Here is a 15,015-nt window from a genome sequence, read left to right as displayed (position 1 = left end):
CAGGGGTATCCATAGACATATGAATATTAGTAGACCTGCCCTAAGTGATTAAAAGCGTATTATCCCCACTCCCCATACCGGTTCCATTGGAGCCGGCTGTGCTCGCGTATGGCCTCAAGTGAAATTTGAAAACGTGACGTCATCATTCTTGTGCGAACTATGGTCGAGGCATCATCGGTTCATTTTACGAAATAACACGGCAAAATGTTGACTTGTACTATGAAAACTTGTAAAAATAGATGTGAAAAAGAGAATAAACCCAATTGTCGTATTACATTCCATATATAAGCATTATTTTACTTTATTTTAAGCATATTCACATCGTATAATATAGATCAGTTTTAGAAACATATACTATCACATCGAGAAACGTCTGGACGCGAAATACAAAGCTGGTTGGTTGCTGGGAAATAAATTATGAACATTTATAAAAGTGTCTTAACTAAATACTTAAACGAAATATTCGACTCTGAAAATAGAACCGAATTTTTTTGCCGAATTTGGACTTCGCAAATTTGTTCATAACGTGGCGAGTAATTTGCGCTCCCATGTAAAAATGTCTATTCATTCAAAAGCAGATTTTACTTTTAAGAAGTAAATGGTGATATTATAATGCGAGATGCCTATTTACTGTCAGATTGATTTATTGACGAATCACAGTCAGCTTCACTCCCTTCGTTCTTCAACAGTTGATTTTACCCCTCGCCATTATCTTCTCGTCTATTAATTCCTATGTCTGTGGGGGTATCAAACATTGAATTAATGAGTTTATACAAACAGGTTAAATCGGAAATGATTCTACGATTTTCGCAAATGCTGACCGTAAAATGCGTTTTTTTTTCAGTATCCGATAATCTCAAGAAATTGTCATCTATACCGATTAGAATGAGAACTCAGGTCGTCAGTTTAGGTAAAATCTTTCGACTCGTACTCGACTTTCCCTATATTTTCCAATATCACTTGTACAATATCTCAGCGTGCATGTCGGCATTTTGAAGTTGTCGCCGGAGATCTGCGCCCGGCGAGCGCTTGTAACTTGTAACCTACTGATGCCCAAGATATATAACACCGGACAATGATCCGATCAGCGTGGCCCATACTTCGAACACCAAAGCTGACTCTATCTATATAGCTCATTGTTCTGTCATAAGTATATACAGGATTTTCCAATAAAAGGTGTTATTTTGAATAGCCCGCTATTTCGGTAGATGTTACTTTTGAAGCTGTCTTTTTTTTATATTTGACAAGAAGAAACTACACCATTAATAAAAATGGAACGATACACGCTTCAACAACGCATTGAAATTATTAAAATTCACTTGAGTGAATCAAATGCAAATCATCTTGAGTGATGAGGCCCATTTCCACCTGGGTGGCTTCGTCAACAAGCAAAATTGTCGCATCTAGGGCTCGGAAAACCCAAGAGTTATTGTTGAAAAAGCCTCTCTATCCTCAACGTGTGACTGTTTGGTGCGGTTTATAGTCCGGCGGAGTCATTGGACCTTACTTCGAAAATGAGGCTGGAGCAACAGTTACGGTGAATGGATTGCGCTATCGAGAGATGATTAATGATTTTTTATGGCCGGAATTGGATGGTATTGATCTGGACAACGTTTACTTTCAACAAGACGGCGCTACGTGCCACACAAGCAACGGAACCATTGATCTTTTACGATTGAATATCAAAATAACACCTCTTATTGGAAAACCCGTTATAACGTATTTATTGCGGTTACTTTATTGAGGTAGGTAGTTACTTCTTTTGCAAAAACTGTGAGAATGTGAGAACGAATCACGCGACATAAATATTTAGACGAAACTTGATTTGCGCAATTTTGATATTTCGTAATTTTCACTGGGAGACTGCTGTGTCTCAAATCATTTTTACAACCAACTGTCGGATTTCGTTGTGTCAAATAATTGCGATGTTGAAAGACAAACAGCAACGTTTGGATTGTGTTTGATGTTTGATTTGATTGGACCGATGACAGGGCGATACTGAAATCAGTCAACCAGAGTGGAAGATACGTGACCTAACGATATTTGTATTGATTGATAGATGGGCGTTTTCGACAAAGTTTGTATATTACGTTTTAGTCATGTCACACGATTTTCATTCGCTTTTTCATTAGTGTTACTGTAACTACATTACAACTACTTTAATTCAACTCCGTATATCATTCCGGTGCAAGAGGCTACAAGCCAAAAATATGTATATTCTTGGTATACCTTATATTGTAAGTAATAGGCATTAAAATAGCTTGACAAACGGAGTCTAGAAACGTTCGATTTCAAGTAAAAAACTGGTTTATATTTATTTTGTAAATAATTTTATAAGAAAGCAAAAAAGTTAATCAATTGAAACTGTCACAGATAATCATAGCTATAATAATGTATTTTTTAAAGTTGTTTCCTTTACGCGTTCATACATTTCTATTGAAAAATGTTTTTTTTTTGTAGTTTACATTTAATTTTTTTATGTGTATTCTACTCAAGCGAAAAGATTGGAAAACCTTCAATTTATCTAAAGCATATTTTTTGGTATTCATAATGTACACCAATTCGTTATAAAGATTAATCAAAATAGTGATTTAGCATTAAGTCCTCGAGCGTGCCCGACTCCCATTCAAACCATTCTCTAAAGACTCCTGGCACTAATAAGAACAACCTTTGGATTTTTCAGCGATATCAGTAGACTACTTTTCGAGTTTTGCGAGCGCAAAATACGCAATACCCAGGCTGAATTTTTAAATATTAAGATTGGAAAATTGTATATTTTTACATGAAAAATTATAAATTTATTTTATTTAGTCAGTTTAATACAACTGTTGAACCTGTATGTATTTTTAATTCATTATTTAGATTTATAAAAAGTGTATTTTTACCATGTCCAATTTCTATATTCAACTAACTGAGGTGTACCCAGCGTTGCTAAGGGTTATCCTTAGTAGATAGACTTATAAAATAACGGCTTTTCTATAGGCCTTTTTAAGATATACAATTCCGTAGTACATTATTTTGATGTATCTCATAAGGTTTAGCCAGACTTGATTACAAAACATCGATTTTTCTTTACCTTCTAAAAATATTATATAAATAAACCTTCCAGGAGAAATTCTCTAAATGATAGTGAAAACCCTATCAAAATCCGTTGCGTAGTTTAGAAGAACTAAGTGCACCAACGGACGGACGCAGATACCAACTACAGTGGTGCCTCACACAACGAACTTAATTCGTTCCAGGAGCAAGTTCGTTATGCGAAAAGTTCGTTATGTGAAACGCGTTTTCCCATAACAATACATGTTAAAAAAAAATAATTCGTTCTGTAGCATAAAATATGGTAAGATGACATAAAAAAAAGATAAATTTTTTGTTATTATTTTTATTTAGATACATCTAAAAACATAATGAAAAAAACACACATTTTTTAATTTTAAGAAATAATCGAATCTTGCACATCTTCATCCATTTTCCGCCGATGGTGCGCAAAAGAGAAATCACCTTCCTGCTTTTTTTAGAACCCATCATATAAAAAAAATGTTGAGTTTATCTTAAAAGGACGACTGCCGTGATACGTGTGCGATTTAATTCGTAATGAAGAACGATTGCTGCGATACGTGCGTAAGTTAAGCGTACTACGCAGTGACTAACGAGTCTAACGACTGCCTGCGCGGGAGGATGCAATTAATCGGCAGTGATCGTAGAAGATCGGGCGACTTCGTTGTGTGAAGCGAAGTTCGTTGTGTGAAGCGAAGTTCGTTGTATGAATCGTGAAATGAACGAAAAGGAAGTTCGTTGTGTGCAGCATTCGCTGTGCGAGGCGTTCGTTGTGTGAGGCACCACTGTATATTGTATACTATTTAGAGATGATACAAACTGTAAAATTCACCCGCCATAACACATGGTCATCCCTAGCATGGAGGGTGAAATATCACAAAAAACTACATGTATGTACTCTCTAAATCATGTATCAATAAAATAAATAATTAAATCATTTTAAATGTGTAAATTATAATTCAAATTATATCTAGGCATTATGTTCGACAGTAAACTCACCTTTCTATGTCATATTAATAATATTATCAACAAGGCCCTAAAGACTCTTGGCTTTGTTTTGAGAGCTGCAAAAGATTTCAATAATTTAGGAACATTTATTATGTTATATAAAACCCTGTCAGATGCCAACTTGAGTATAACTCTACGTTATGGTCTCCATTTTTTAATATTCATTCAGATAACATTGAAACGATTCAACGGAAGTTTCTAAGGTTTATAAATTATAAATTGCATATTCCTATACAAAACATAAATTACAATTACCTCTTGGATAAAATGTCTCTATTGAAACTTTCAGAAAGAAGAATAAGCACAGATTTAATACTGTTACAAAGAATACTACATTTTAAAATTGACTGTCCCGAATTACTTCAATGTATCAATATCCATGTTCCCAAAAAATCATGCCGACATTTCTTACCTTTTTACTTCAATAACACCAGGACACTAGCTTACCAAAATTCTCCGATTCCGAGACTTCACAATCTCGGAAACAAATATTCTGATCTGGGTGATATATTTCATTTGAAAACTAATCAGTATAAATGTTGTATATTCTATCACTTTTATTCTTCTAGACACAAATAGACCTATGTACCCATATAACTTCTCCGCTTCTACTATTTTGTTTTGTTGAATCTTTTAAACTCAATTATATGCGTGAGGATTCATTTTTGCCATTATGTTTACATTCTTCTTTATTGTATTAATTTTTAAGTGTTTACTCTGATACAAAATTCTTGTATTTTTTTAAAGAAAAGCCCACTAGGGCGTGTAATAAATAAATAAATAAATTTGGTGATTTCTTAATTTAGGTGATATTTTTTTTAAATACACAGATTTTAAATTTATGATCATTTTTGCGGAGGAATGGTTTATAAAATTAAACAATTATTTATTTATTGATTAACGCCCCTTTTCAGGGCTTTTACATGTGAATATTAAGACATACATTATTTATTGTACACAACTGAATTGCTTCATTAACAACATTTTATATTTGTTTAAAGATAAATTGAAGATGTCCACTGACTTGGTATAATTGTTTCCCTCCATTAGTATTCTGGGCAAAGAGGAATACATATGGTAGTTAGTCCCAGAATTTCTGCACTGAAATAAACCCTGACTTTTAGTATTACATTACTATTGTGCAGCGTACTGCCCCAGCAATTTATTTTAATATTAACTAAGTGATAAATTGAAAATATCCACATAATAACTATCCATTAGTATTATGGGCAATGAGAAGTACATATAATGGTAGTTAGTCCCAGAATTGTCAGACTTCTAGCAATCTGGTAATGGTGGAAATGTGGGGGAAAATGCCCAGATATTCCGATTAGTCGTATTTTTGACTAGCGTCGTTTTTGTGAAAAATAATCCCAAGGGCGGTGAGTTGAGTCCACGGAGAAAAAATAGTATTGCTGATTAATTAAAATCCTGTAAAAACGAGACTGCAGGCAGTTTCCTAAAAATCTTTTAGTAAAATCATAAAAACTCGGAACACGTGTTCACGTACTCACGTTTGTCCTGATATTATATAATGACGAAATGTGAAAATATTACAATTTTTATGAACACGTGTTCCGACGTCGCATTCAATTCGTGTTTTACTGAAAGTTTATTAAAAAAACTTGTCAATTCATTCGTTAAATGCCTGCAATCCCGTTTTTAACCGTATCTCTAAATAGTATAAAATAAAGTCGCTATCCGCGTCTGTCTGTTTGTTGGTGCTAGATTTTGATATGGTTTTCATTATCATTTAGAGAATTACTTCCGGAAAGTTTATATACAGGGTTTTCCAATAAGAGGTGTTATTTTGAATAGCCCGCTAATTCAGTAGATGTTACTATTGAAGCTGTCATTTTTTAACATTTGACAAGTAGAAACTACGTTATTAATAAAAATGGAACGATACACGCTTCAACAACGCATTGAAATTATTAAAATTCACTTGACTGAATCAAATGCAAATCATCTTGAGGCCCATTTCCACCTCGGTGGCTTCGTCAACAAGTAAAATTGTCGCATCTGGGGCTCGGAAAACCCAAGAGTTATTGTTGAAAAGCCTCTCTACCCTCAACGTGTGACTATTTGGTGCGGTTTATGGTCTGGCGTCATTGGACCTTACTTTTTCGAAAATGAGGCTGGAGCAACAGTTACGGTGAATGGATTGCGCTATCGAGAGATGATTAATGATTTTTTATGGAAAATTTTTATACAACAACATATCTGAATTAAAGATGTAATAGTCCCATTGACTCCACTCAGTTGAGACTAGCGCGATATTCACATAAAAATGCCAACTTTAGCTAGGATTTCCTCAATTCTTTAATTTCCTTGAACATTAATGAATTCAATAGAAATAATCGCTAGTAATTACAAAGCGTAACAATGTGTCTTGAAGCGTAATGAAAATTCTCTAAATAGTATAAAATAAACTAGCTATCCGTGTCCGTCTGTTTGTGCGTTTAGTTTACTTAGTTTTGGTTTTCACTGTCATTTAGAGAATTTCTTCCGGAAGGTTTATATATATAATCCAAGCATATTATTTTAATATACCATAGAGAAAAGTCGATGTTTTGTAATCAAGTCGTAAAAAAAATATTTTCGAACGTTCACATTGCTAACGCTTTTGCATTAGTAACGCTGGCTAAACCTTATGAGATACCTAAAAATAATGTACCACGGAATTGTATATCTTTAAAATGTCAAAAGAAAAGTCCACTATGTTATATGTCTATTTCCTAAGGATAACCCCGAGTAATGCCGGGCACACATCAGCTAGTTAAATAATAATTGTGAAGGTTTTGCCAAGCTTGGCTGCTTTTGAAAGTAAAACTTATTTTCAATTTATTATATAACTAGCTGTAACCCGCCTCGCGTTGCTGTGGCTCAGTCGGTCTGTGCAGATAAAGAAACAATAGTGTGTGTTGCTTTTACGTCCAACAGAATGCGCTGTTTTAAAAAAAACATGTCTGTCCAACAGATGGCGCTGTTTTCCAAAAAAACATGTTTTTACCTGTCACAGGTGACATCTATATAATACAAAAACACACGCGTATTCGAATGCAAAGTTGTGTCAAAATTTGAAAGCAATCAGTGAAGAACGTTCGGATATTTAAGATTTTGAACAAACGAACATTTAGGTGGTTTGTTTTTTTTTTCAAGTTCTGTTATTATACCATTCCGCATCATTTATGAACGTTATGACGAAACTGAAATAATAACAAAACTTGAATAAAAACTTTACAGAACTTGAATATCACCTTTGAAATTTTATGAATTGGACAAATTCTGTGGAACAATCCGTCCTTACATTTCGATGTATGTAGATTTTTTAATATTATTCAATAAATAATCATTTTACACAGGTTCAATTACATAAATTCACATTTTTTTTGTCTTTGATGTTGTTTGTCTTGAAGTGAACGTTTTCTGTTTGGAAGAGCAGTGATCATCTGTTGAGTAATATAATTTAAATCTATAATTAGTTTTTTAAGGAAATTTTTATATATGTATATAAATTAATGTTTCTTTGTTTATCCACCTACTGGATCGATTTCGCTGAGAATTTCAAAGTTTTTTCTTATTAATGCCAGCAGTGCTTAGATAGTGGTTTGAATGGTAGTAGAAGTCGGGGACGCCCTGGGAAGACTTCGCATTGTCTCTGCACTGGAATGATATACGGAGTCGAATAAAAATCGATACAATTTAGTTTTTAATAGTGACAATGTGGTGGTAACCGGATAAATCGTCACAATGATAATTCATCACATCTTTAAAAAGTTATATAAAGTCATGGAAAGTGATAAAACAAAAACTTTATTAGCTGGGTTATGTAGGTTAGGTTAAAAAAAATTTCATCGTTTCTAATGACTTTATATCACTTTTTAAATGTGTGTTGAATTGTCACTGTGTTCAGTTATCATGGAACCCAATGTGGTATACATTCGTGAATGGTAGGCAAATTTGGGGACATGGCACGATCCAACGAATCAAATACTTATGGCAAAATATGGCGTAGTATGTGATAAAGAAAGGGCATAAGGAGAATGTATGAGGTGAAAGGTAAAGGTAGAACAAGTCCAGGATGCCTAAGCTGAAATGGCACGATCAAGTGAAACAAATGCTTTTAAAACGCAAGCTTTTTTAATTGTTACAATAGTGTTATTGCCACCTTAAAAAATGCACTCAGTTTTGAGGTATACACTGAAAAAAATGAGTTAGCTAAAGTGTTAAGCTAATTGAAGTTGTGTAACCATCGCCTAAACTTCAGCTACTTTACCTAAAATACTTTATGTGCAGATACCATCGTTGTTTAGTAAAATGTGCTTGAGGTATTACAACTAAACTTTAATAATAGCACACTAAAAGCATACTTACCTAAACAAAATAATCGGTTTGGTTAATCAAGCTAAAGTAATTTACTAAACCTATTTCATATTATTGTAGAAAGCAATCACTTTGTGGTTTGACATATTTAATAAAATAAAATACTTTTTTGTTTAAAAACCACGATATTTATTAATTTAAGAACCGACCGGTTCTTAGTATTAATTTGTCTCCTAGTATTAATCTCCTAGTATTAATTTGTACCCTGATGATGCTTAAGTAAAGCGAAACCGGTCGGTTCTTAAATTAATAAATATCGTGGTTTTAAAACAAAAAAGTATTTTATTTTATTAAACCTATTTCACTTTAGTAACTTAAGTTTATGTGTTACTTCCCAGAGTATTTAGCTAAATTTAACTAAACATCTAGTTTGGTTAAATGTTTTGTTCATATAGCAAAACTGAGGTTGGAATATCTAAATTTTGGTATTTTTACATAACAATTAGTTGCTTTGCACAAACTTAGGCAAAGTGCAACAAAACTTTAGTTAAATCTCCCGAACTTTGGTAGATCTTTTTGTCGTCGCTAGCGGTCGACGCAGGTGTTCATTTACGACGCAGTTCGGTGTAGGTTCATTTATGCGCAGTTCTCAGATCGCCACAGTTCGCACCATACGTGAATTGACGTTCGTTGTGCGCGTTGCGAATTTATTTTTGAATTGAATTGAATTTATGTTAACCGCTGTTCCTAGTTCCTAGTGATAATGGCAGACAAAACCGTGGGGGATTATTTAATTTCTTGGAATCTGGAGGCTTACATAGAAACATTTAAAGGTGAGTTTTCTTTTTTCATTTTTTTATTGATTTAGAATTTAGATCATGGAACTATGATATCATATATTATGATAATATCCATTCTATTTGATTTAGAAACTGGCACCTTCATTATTCCATGACTCAGGTACCTACGCAATAGATTTAGAAGATTTGTATTTATTATGTACCTAGTTTGAAGAGTGCGTGTTGACGCTACAACCAAGATTGTGTCAGGAGTCATGACACCAGTTACAGAGAGTGGTATATAAAAAAAATAATAATAATTGGATCACTTGTATAGCGCCGTTTTTGTGCAAAATCACCTCAAGGGCGCCTTTATTTCTTTGTTTGTTTCCGCCAGTATTATTTTGTATTGAACGAATGTTGTTTGAAACTGTAGTATTTTCTAAGTTACAGTTTTACCCTAGCCAGAAACTAGAACCAACCAAACTAGCTTTGAAATCGTACCGATGGATGGTCAATCATGGCAGGTTATATTTAATTTTAATAAATGTGTATTGCAAATTATTAATTCGGACATAACATTTTGAACATTGAATTCTGTTGTGTTTTTTTTGGGAGGGATATGTTTTTTTAAATATAGGGTGACCACCCATTGTTAATGTTTACATTTGAAATTTTCATATAAATGAAATAATTTCATTATTAAAACTATTTTATCTCTGCTTGATTCATGATACAGGGTGTTCGGTATCTGCTGTTGTATAAATATACATTTTTTTAATGAATATATTTCATTCCTTTGAAAAATAAATTTTTATTTTCTTGTTTTGAAAATTTTTTTATTTTCTCGTCGTTTTTTTTCTTTATTTCAGACTCAAGCCATAGACTCGAAAACACTCCTGATAATATCTCAAGATGATATTAAAGAATTGATTCCGACTGTAGGGCACCGGGCACTGCCTACAGCACACATTAATGCGCCCAAGGATGTTATTAATCCACCTGTCATAAGTGTAAGTTTTTAAAAGTAGTAATGATGACATATTGTATACCTAGGCCTTTTTTGGCTAACCATTTGGAAATAGTTGTACCGGACGCGATTTTGATACAAAAATAATAGTATTTAAATAATAATTCCTGTAATTAATGAATAAATCGACTGCCGGGGGGGTCAAGCAATTCCAAAGGGATAAAAACAAAGCTTGACCCCTTCACCCTTTCTTTCCCCTTTGTGTACATACCCGCTTTTTGTTTCAGATTGAAGATATACCTTCAACTTCCAAACAAACAACGCCCATATATTATCAACACGATGACTTCCTTGTAAATGACATTTCCTTGGTGGAAAATAAAAACAAATCACAAAGAATAACGCAAGAAGCTTTTGTAGAGCAAATTTCGAATGTAAGTTAAATAATTTTAGTAAGTTTCAGATACCTAAGTAACTTAGGTTAATTGTTTTATACATTCCGATATATGTATTTTAGTAGTGGCAGCGTAGAATAGCCATCCTGTGACTGATATTATGATGATTATAGAAGTGGTTATTAGTTATGTAATCAATATGCAATTTAATTTTGTTTTCCAGGACTTACGCAATCATCTCCTATCAATCAATGAAGGGCAAGCACTTTTAATGCAGTTTGAGTCAAAGGGTCTGTTGGACAATTCTGCCAGACTGTGCAGTACTATTATAAGTAAGGAATTTCAGGGTAATCCAGATAGATCCATTACAAGCAAGATATTTTATGAATTTGCTTTTCAAATCACCAAAGTCTTTAATAAAGAAAGCGCAGCTGTATATTTCACCCCATATGTGTGTTTTGGGCCTACCCAAAAAATTGCTGCTAAAGGTAAATTACTAGACACATACAGGCAGCGCCGAAAAGAATTTGCCAAATCAGGACACAAACATCTTTTACTATATTTAAAAAAAAATTATAATAAAAAATGATAATATAAATGTGTGTATGATCAAACGTGTTTTCTTTTTTGAGGCTTTGCTGGTAGCTGGAAACAATATTTTGAGAGACGATTCTTAACAAAATAACTTTTATATGAATGAGGTTTTTAATAAGTACTTTCTAGTCTTACAAAACAGAATATTTATTTATTTAGGTTTCATCTCTCAAAAGGGTTGTAATAAACTACCTGCAACTCAAAGTATTTAACCCATGATTCTGAATTATGGGTATAATCCTTCGAGTTGATGGTGGTTACATTTACACCCTGTATTGTTTTCAGCTAAACTGCAAAGCTGCACTTCCTATTTAATATAGATAATCTAACCAAAAAGCTAAGCTACAGTGCCTAAAGCTAGCAGTATAGAGCTAAAACACCTATATCGGTAGGGCTATTCCAACCGAAGTTTAGTTAATCAACCTAACCATTTTGTAATATTAACTAAATAATAAGGTTACTACATCTAAACAGTTAAGTTTTCTAACCGAACACTACAAAATGGTTTAGGTATATAATTTTTAGTTTAGGTAACACAACTAAACACAGAAAGCTGTCTCAACCGATTAGTTTAGCTAGAATATCTGAATCGTTAAGCTGTCATAAATAAACTGCTGTTTAGCAAACAGTAGCTAAAAGTTCGGCAGTCACCACAGCAACTAAACTGTTTAGTAGATAATTACTGAAAATTTGGTAAATCGTACCTAAACATTTCTTTCAGTGTACTAGAATTAGCAACCTCAAACTTTACTCCAAAATATTCATAACCCAGAGCAACTCCGGGTACACACGAGCTAGTATACAATAAATTTTATGTAATGATTCAATTGCTTTTAGCAACCTTGTTAGCCTTATTCTAAAAACAGTTCCAAACACGTAAATTAAGGCGATGCCTTGCAAAATGATTGTTTGAAAATATGATCATATATCTGATTAAACTTTAACACATTTTTTTTACATAACTTATTAATTTATATAATGCTAGACGTTTTACCTTTTCTACTATTAGCTTTCGCTAATGCAAAGCTTATTTCATTCATCGACAGTCAATTTGTTTCTTTTTTTTGGATTTATCTGAAAACCATAGATATGCCAATATTTAGATAGTAAAATTATCATTCGGAGCCTACTTATTATACAGGGTTTTCCAATAAGAAGTGTTATTTTGATATTCAATCGTAAAAGATCAATGGTTTCGTTGCTTGTGTGGCACGTAGAGCCGTCTTGTTGAAAGTAAACGCTGTCCAGATCAATACCATCCAATTCCGGCCATAAAAAAATCATTAATCATCTCTCGATAGCGCAATCCATTCACCGTAACTGTTGCTTCAGCCTCATTTTCGAAAAAGTAAGGTCCAATGACTCCGCCGGACAACAAACCGCACCAAACAGCACGTTGAGGATAGAGAGGCTTTTCAACAATAACTCTTAGGTTTTCCGAGCCCCAGATGCGACAATTTTGCTTGTTGACGAAGCCACCGAGGTGGAAATGGGCCTTATCACTGAAGATGATTTGCATTTGATTCACTCAAGTGAATTTTAATAATTTCAATGCGTTGTTGAAGCGTGTATCGTTCCATTTTTATGGCGTAGTTTCTACTTGTCAAATGTCAAAAAATGACAGCTTCAAAAGTAACATTTACCGAAATAGCGGGCTATTCAAAATAACACCTCTTATTGGAAAATTCTGTACTATACACCAATAAAAAAAACTCTGAAAGTTTATTCCATCGACTTCAGAGTTTTTCAGTTAAATAATAATTACAGAGGTTTTGCCAAGCTTGGCTGCTTTTGAACGCTTTTACGTTACTAGTTTCAATTTATTATATAACTAGCTGTAACACGCCACGTGTTGCTGTGGCTCAGTCTGTCTGTGTAGATAGAGAAACAATAGTGTGTGTTGCTTTTACGCCCAACATATATTAAGATATTCGTCGTGGGGCTTGCAAGGCTATGAGTTTTACCTAATTTTACAGGAGAAGCAAAACAACAAATTCAAGTGCGTCAACAAACAACGTTTGAAAGAATGTTGTGCGATAATTGTTAGACTTATGCACATAGCCCAAATTGTGTCCGATTCCTCGATTTTATTAGAAATTAGTGGACCCATGTCTTTTTCAGGCGTCTCCGATTTCTCCACCATTCACTGGATACGACGATGTTAATGTTAGAAATCAATGTAGGTAAACTAAAAAACAATAACTGAATTTTCAATAAGATAAAACTTAAATGAATTCAATTAATATCTAGTAAATAATATCTGACATTAATTCAGTAATAACTGCATTTATAATTAAGATTTAGGTCGGATTGTTTCGGAGAGTTTGAACAATTCATCAAATTTCAACGTTCATTTTCGGGTTCCGTGAAAGTCCTATACAAGTTATGTTAATATATCATTATAGTCTAATTGCTTGACAGAACTTAAATAATAACAGAACTTGAAAAATCTTTCACAAAATTACACAACTTGAAAAATTTAACTAAAATTTTGAAAACAATAACCGTATTAATAATATTATAGAATTTTAAAATAATATCCGAATTTAATTAATATTTAGAAAATCAAATCAAAATAAAATATGGGGAATTAAAAACACGGTACACGGTGTACATACAAGCTTGCATGTTATGTTATTTCATTATTCGTTCATGTTTATTTAGGTATAACCAGGTAACGAGTTATTGAGCTCAGGTAATATGATATTTATCATCCATTCATAATGCATATGTTATGAAAAATGAGGAAAATAACATGCGATACAATAACACACAAGAGAACAGTTGACATTACAAGATACGAAAAAAAACAAATAATAAGAACAAACAATAATTACACGGTATCTACATCAAAATAATTCAGCAAGATTGAAATAAACAAACTGCGCCCACGATTTTTTCTAAAATCTGACAGACAACGCAGACAAAACATCGAAACAGAATTATACTTCATACTTGCATGTGAATCCAATCAGATTTTAATGAAAATCTAATTGCTTTAATATCTTTTTCATTTAATGTACGTGAATAACAACAAAAATTAAACACCCATCAGCGAATTAATCGATAGCATAAAAACGGGCGGTCATATACAATGACGGATTGCGACATAACATCAAGACTTACCGTGTATTTTTAAATGGAGGCGGGTGAATGATTGTACGAAGGATGAAACACAGTTGTCACTTTAATCCGTTCTGGGTTCACAGCACTGCTAGACACATCACACCGAACGAGCGCGCACAACTCTGCAACTGGCAGCGGCCATGTTTTCTTTACAGCTGATATTTTATATTTTGGCAAGCCTTCTGGGGAACTTCATGCCAGTCCAATACTATGCAGGGGTATTCAACCAAGGCGATAAAATAACATAATAGCTACTGAACAGATAATTCCTGGAACTTGCTGTCTTAACGCTTAGTAACTGCAGGGCGTGTTGTTTTTGTGCGCTACATAGTTATGTGGAGTTTGTTGCAATGTATTTACAAAAGTAAACTTATTTGGAATATGTGATGAATTGTGTCCACAGTGATGAAAGATTTGTGAAGAGTGTTGTTTAGTTGTAATTAACAAAAACATCAATAATAGCACTAACTTCAATTATTGCGAATGTTTAATAATAACAGTATAATTAAAATTCCTCAATGTTGTATTATGCTCCCCTGAAATGTCTCGACATACGTTTCAAAGTGATGAACAATTAAGAAAATAAAAAATTTGCCTTAAAAATGTTGAAATTATGTGTAGATTCATACGTTCATAGGAAAGCAACCTGAAATATGTTCCAGTTATAAATAAACCAAGTCCTCAATTTTCCCAATAACTTTTGCGTTTATAAATCTCAATTTATTTTTAAGTAGTTCTTTGACACTCCAACCACCACATT

General features: G+C 33.2%; 1 protein-coding gene across 1 annotated transcript in view; it reads right to left on the bottom strand.

The window, feature by feature from the left end:
- The window catches only part of LOC149410204 (uncharacterized), a 74,757-nt gene extending 60,361 nt beyond the window's left edge, over positions 1 to 14,396 (bottom strand). Inside the window, exon 1 of the mRNA XM_089648970.1 lies at positions 14,256 to 14,396. The gene's annotated coding sequence lies outside the window, so the exon portion shown is untranslated. The remainder of the gene's footprint in view (positions 1 to 14,255) is intronic.
- Positions 14,397 to 15,015: the final 619 nt, after the last annotated feature.

This window comes from Hesperophylax consimilis, chromosome 28 (assembly GCF_061612785.1).
Source record: "Hesperophylax consimilis isolate HC1 chromosome 28, BYU_Hcon_1.0, whole genome shotgun sequence".
Classification (NCBI taxonomy): Eukaryota; Metazoa; Arthropoda; class Insecta; order Trichoptera; family Limnephilidae; genus Hesperophylax; species Hesperophylax consimilis.
This window is presented reverse-complemented; position numbering and strand designations above follow the sequence as displayed.